The following is a 6,408-nucleotide window of genomic DNA, read 5'->3' as shown; positions in this document are numbered from 1 at the left end:
TACTTGGCAGCCTTTTTGCTTTTTTGAGCAACCTGATACTAGAAAGCAAGCTCGTTTGATGTTTAACCGAAAACAGCCTCTACAGCGCTTTTTGGCCAATAAACTGTTCTTTGTACAAATCTATTATGGGTGCTTTCATATTCAGCTTTCAGGGTGATGATGATGATGATGATGATATGATGGTGATCTATTGGCATCCCCTTTGAAACAGGGCGGTGACAGCCACCTAGCCGGCTTGATTCAATCAGGTATGCTATACATGTTTTTTCTTTGTAGTATTTTTATATATCTCCTTAACCTTTTGTTTTCTTCCTCCGGACTTATCTACCTTTTCCCGCTACCTGTGCCTGCAACGGATCCGGCCGTATCAATCTCTTCGCTATTTTTTAGAGCGCAGCTCTTGGCTCCAGTTCCTGCGGCGTGCGGCGTCGTCGTCCCTCGCCATCCTCGTAGCCGAGCGAAATAGCACAGCGAAGGATGAAAGAGCGAACGTGGAGCGCGTATGAAAGATGGCGATAGTGAAGCGAGCTCGAGGAGGAAAGGGGAGGAGGATAAGGCAAAAGCGTGAGAAGAGAAGCGTTGTGCCGCGCAATACGGGCCCTTTGGCGACGATGGCTACGAGATGGCGTCTGAGTAGCGCGCGTCGTCTGTTCACCGATGACGCCACCGATACCATATATGAAACAAAGCGCTGCATGAGCGGAGGTCTGTCTGCGGCGTGAGCGGAGATCTGAGTCGCGCCCATGCGTGACCCACGCGCTGCCTTTTGCGATCTCCCGATTAGCGAGGCAGTCGCGCCACACTTCGTTCCGTTGCAAGGTGCCGCACGAGATTGTCCGTGCCAGCCAATATATCGCGAAATGAAAACACATACCGCTACGCTCAAATTTCGTATTAGGGAGTATCGTAATCGCCAGTGAATTTTTTTTCAACCAATACTCTAAATGCATCTTGCTTGTCTCGGCTGCTGACCGGTTGATGCTTTCGTCCACTTTGAATCCAAGGGCTTTTGGAAGGTGTACGTTACTATGGATCTCACTTGGTGAATCCCTTCGAATGCCATTAAAATGTGCTGAGTGGTCTGCGCATTTTAGCTGCAGCATACACACCTTGTTGCAAACTTTTGCTCCAGTATGTTTTTGTCCTTATGCAGCCAGCTCCAGCCTCAAATAGCAAGGCACTGCCCTTCGTTCTGTACACATTTTCCCTTCTAATTTCTACCAATTCTTGTAAATTTCCATGCTCTTTTTTGTTTCCATTCGTTGCATCCAATTCACTATCTTTGTTTCACCCTTTCTTTCTGATGACCCCTGGTTGTCTATTTGCACTTTCACATATATACCCTGTACTTGGTTGCCAATTTTCTTGACTGGTTCCCTCATTCTGTGTCTATGGTTTTCACGTGCAGATACTTGTAATTTTGCAATGAAGAAGCTAACTTTGATCATATGATTTGGGCCAGCCGCCCAGGAGAAAGCTAGGTAACATGACAGCGCTGAGCAAAGACGACCGTGCTACTCAGCTCTGACCTGGAAGAATAACTGCGGGTCATCCTGGTCGCCGAAGACGCCGCCAGGGCACAAGGGCTCCTGGCCGACGAGTAGGCCCCACACCGCAAGGCCTCTTAAACCTTTGGACGCTTGTTTTTCCTTCTTCTCCTTGTGAAATTTAGCCACCATTAATTTTGATCCATGTTCCTGAGCCTTTCTTCAAAACTAACTTTGCTCTGCGGTTCGCTGACTTCAAATGAGGCCCAACCCATGTCACACTACACTGCCTCATTTGTGGTTTTACTGGGGGCTCCCAAAGTCAACCGTTCTATTGATCTTTGGTTAACTTCCAAACCCGACAAGATGTCCGCTTTGAAGCATAGAATGGCATTTGCGAACGCTAGCGCTGGAACCATTACTTTCCAGATTCGACGCACCACTTCATATATATTGTGGCCGCAAAGTGCTGTATGTTTCATCATTGCTGCATTCCACTTCCCTTTTATTTTCAGATTACCTTGGCGGGCGCATAAGTAAGTCTACCCTTCGTTTATGTATTCGTCGAGGTATATATATTACATGGCTAGGGGTATGACTTCTGTTGAATTGACGTCGCGTAATTACTCGTTATAATTATAATTATAATTCCCGTTATCTTTGTGCTGAACTTAAGGCCTAGATTTATCGCTGTGTTGCCACACATTCGGAGATGTCTGTAAATCTTTGTACTCCGGTTTCTCTCTCTCTCTCTCTCTCTCTCTCTCTCTATATATATATATATATATATATATATATATATATATATATATATATATATATATATATATATATATATATATATATATATATATATTCCTCAGCAGCTGCACAAGATCGACATATATGCCTTCGTTCTTGAGAATATCCCGTAACGATTCCCTGTCTACGTTGCCGTAAGCTCCTTTAGTATCTACATATGCTTATCCATAGAGGCCTATTCTGCGGTGTCTCAAACGTTTCCTTGGGTTAAGGAACGACAACACAGTAGTGCAGACGATCACAAGGGCATTCAGCTTTTTACACCAATCTAGCCAGCCGAATTATTACCATAGAACATGCCGATGGGGACGGGACAAATTGAGGAAGTCCGACTCACCGCGACCGGATAGCGAGCGATTAGGTTCGCTCCCACGCTGAACACCAACGCCTAATTGTTCGTGTCTACGGTCACGCGAACGGTGGCGCGTTCGAACGATCGTGTTCGTCCATACCGGTGCCCTGCTCCTAAGCCTTTCGCAAGGAGGTCCCGCAAACCGCCTGCGAGCGCGTGAGACGCCCACGCAGCTAGCCGACACCAAGCCAAAGAGGAACAGGCTACTTCCTTTTGCGCCCAAATAACCCCGCCGTTAGGTGGCGTTAGCAGCGCAACACTGACGGCAGCTGGAAATAAGGTCGCCTCCCTTGAAGCTACCACGAAGGCAAAGTACGGACGCAGGCGTCAAATTCCCTTTTCAAATCCGAATCACGCGGAAAAGGATGACAAAGGGAAGCAGGCAAAGTCGTCGTCAGTAGGAGAGTGAAAAGGTTATAACCGCCGCTGTCTCAAATCTGTAGGTGCTCAGATGCAATTGTGGAGCAGGTGAAGAGAGAGAGACAGAAGAAAGCAGAAAGGCAGGGAGGTTAACCAGATGGGAAGATCCGGTCTGATACCCTACGCTGGGGAAAGAGGGGATAGGGAGGTAAAGTGATAGCAAAGTGCCGACAAAGAAAGGAGCATAGACATACAATTACAGTCGATCACCGTCACCGCACAGCACTGTAGCACTTGCAGCACTATAAACATCTGTTCAGGCTACAGCCGCTTGTCCAATTCTGCTGTCCTTAAAAACTGCAACAGTACCCTCATCGCACTCCGCTGCGATGGCTTGTGATGTCGGCACTCTAAATAAATTCCTCAGTTAGAGGTCTTTGGTCAAAGCGCGCTATCGCGATTGCGAGCGATCGTCTCTGTAAATTGTAGCGAGGACAGTCACAGAGAATGTGCTGAACGGTCTCCTCGCTACCACAGTCATCAGACGAGGCGTCGTCGGCCCATACGATTCGGAATGGAGAAGGCTTAGTGAACGCCACCCCTAGCCATATTCGACAAAGCAGGATAGCTTCGCCACGGCAGAGTCCAGCTGGAATGCAAAGGCGTAGAAAGGAGTCTAGGTTGTGCAGCTAGCTGGTTGTTTTGAAAACTTCCTGCGTTCCAGAAGGAGAACGTGATTTCACGGGTGAGCATTCGAAGTTTTCTAGCGGCATCTGTCCTTGATAACTGTATCGGCTCCTCTTCGTCGCTTGAAGAGCCGACCGAGCAGCGTTATCCGCGTATTCGTTCTCTATGGCGCCGCAGTGACTTGGAAGCCACTGAAATGTCACGTGGTGCCCTTTCTCAGTCAAGGTATGGATTAGTTCTCTAATCTCGTATACCATTTTTTCGTGTGGTCCACGCCGCAGGGCTGATAGCAAAGACTGCAGTGCTGCCTTCGAGTCGCTGAATATTGACCATCGTCGAGGTTGTTCTTCGCTGACGAGACGAAGTGTCGCGCGAGGAGCTGCAAGCCCGAAGCCGTCGGTGTCGTTGGGTGACACGTGTTGAAACTGATGGCGATGCCTTTCGCTGAGAAAACCATGGCTCCATGGAACACTGGAGAGTTGCTGATCCACCATTATAAATATGTACGCGGTCGGCGTACCTCTCCTGCAAAAGGAGCAGAGTTGTTTAAATGCAGGTGATGACAGCTCAGATTTTTTCTGGATTCCTGGTACGGTGAGGTGCACTGCAAGTCGAGTCAAACACCATAGAGGAATCAATGGCTTAGTTACGGGGGTGAAGCGTGATGGAAGGCGGGTGTAATAATCCTAAATTGTTGTACAATATGATGCCTGCGGCCTTTCTGACGGTAGTGTTGCCAGATGATAGGAACGGGCACGGGCAAAGTGCCTAATATGCACTCTCAATACTTCCACCGCAATGTGTGTTTGTATGGGTTGGTCCCGGGCGATTGGAATAGTCTCCACTGCCGATGTGCATTTTGGCAAACCAAGACAAACCCTGAGAGCGTGAGCTTGAATAGCCTGTAGAGCACGATGATTTGTCTGGCAAGTGTTGGTCAGTAACGGCGAACTATATCTCAAGAAGCCCAGAAGAGCCCTGTACATTTCCAATATTACATGCACTGACATTCCCCAAGTCTTTCCACCCAGCAACTTGAAAAGCTGGGAGATCTCTGTCAGACGCTGTTTCAAGTAGGTCAAGTGCGGGCTCCACGAGAGATCTCTATCAATGATTATGCCAAGAAACCTGTGAGTATTATAAGAAATTATCTCGCCATTTATTGAGATGGCGTAGGGTATCATTGGTTTGCGAGTGAATGCCATCAGTGCACATTTGTGTGACGAGATTTCAAGACCTTGGTTGCGGAGGTATATAGCTGTCAGAGTAGCAGCTTTTTGAAGCCCTGCACGTATCTGAAGACGTGTCACACCTGAAGTCCATATACATATGTCGTCTGCATACATTGATATCGTGATCGCTGGTGGCAGATGTTCAACGAGACCAATGAGTGTGAGGTTGAATAGGGTGGGGCTTAGAACACTGCCTTGAATAACACCTCGCTAGGTGTAGTGTCGTGCGGTTTTACCATCGCCGGTACATACAAAGAATGATCTCATAAAAAGGTAATAAGAAATCTATTGAAAAACTCGACCACCTAGGCCAACCATCTCAAGAGCATCGAGGACAGCCTCGTCAGATACCTTATCGTATGCCCCCTTGACATTCAAGAACAAAGCTGCAGATAATCTTTTGCATGACTTTTGATGCTGGACATACGTAGCGAGATCGACAAGACTGTCTACTGATGAGTGACCTCGACACAAACCAACCATGCAATTTGGGAACCTGTTGTAGTGTTCCAGATACCACTCCAAGCGGGCAAGGTTCATCTTTTCCATTATCTCTCCCACACAGCTGGCCAGCGCTGTTTTGGGCGGTATGAGTTCAAGTGGAGACTTGCCTTGCTTCAGGAGAGGGACCAAGCGGCTTGTCTTCCATTCTTCGGGAACCATGCCATCTTGCCAGGATACGTTGTAGAGATCTAACAGTTCTCTCCGTGTGCCTTCACTCAGGTTGTTTAAGGCGCGGTAGGATATTCCATCTGATCCTGGGGATGAAGAATGCCTGTATAGAGCAAGAGCCGCTTCAAGTTACTCCATTGTGAAAGGAAGATCCATGCTGCAGTCACGCGAAACAGGGATGTCACTGGGGGCTGGAGATCCTGGACCGGTTGCTTGGCCAACGATCCTTGCACACGTCTTCTGCAACATCAGCATCCAGTCGCCTCTGGAAGAGCGCCAGCGCTTTGAATTGGAAGTGTTGTTCAGGGAGGGAACGCAGACCACGTATGGTTCTCGAGATGTTTGAAAGTGGCTTTAGGGGGTCTAGTGACTGGCAAAACATTGTCCAACGTAAGTATGCCAATCTATCCATGCGCCGTTCAATTTTCTTTTCTAGTTGTCTGGCTGTCCTAATGTCATCGATGGATTTCGTACGCCGATATCGCCGCCCCGCACCACGATGGAGTGTACGAAGCCGCTCCTACTCTATATCCAATTCCGTGTGCTTCGACGAAACCGTGACCGTGCGCGTGGCGTCTCGCATTGCAGACTTGTTTGTTTCCTCTAATCCAGAGGACAAGCCCTCTCGACAAGCATCTTCCATGGCAGAAATAAAATTATTCCAGTCAATTAATCGAATGGTGTTTCGCGGGACGGACCTGGACATCCCTTTGATGATAAGGTACGTGGGAATGTGATCACCCCAGTGTGTCTCGATATCGAAAACCCATTTAACACATCTTGTGAAAGAACGAGACGAAAGCTAGGCCAAGACAGC

The sequence above is a fragment of the Dermacentor albipictus genome, chromosome 1 (assembly GCF_038994185.2).
Source record: "Dermacentor albipictus isolate Rhodes 1998 colony chromosome 1, USDA_Dalb.pri_finalv2, whole genome shotgun sequence".
NCBI classification, from domain to species: Eukaryota; Metazoa; Arthropoda; class Arachnida; order Ixodida; family Ixodidae; genus Dermacentor; species Dermacentor albipictus.
The sequence above is the reverse complement of the archived record's forward strand: the minus strand, read 5'-3'. Positions refer to the sequence as shown.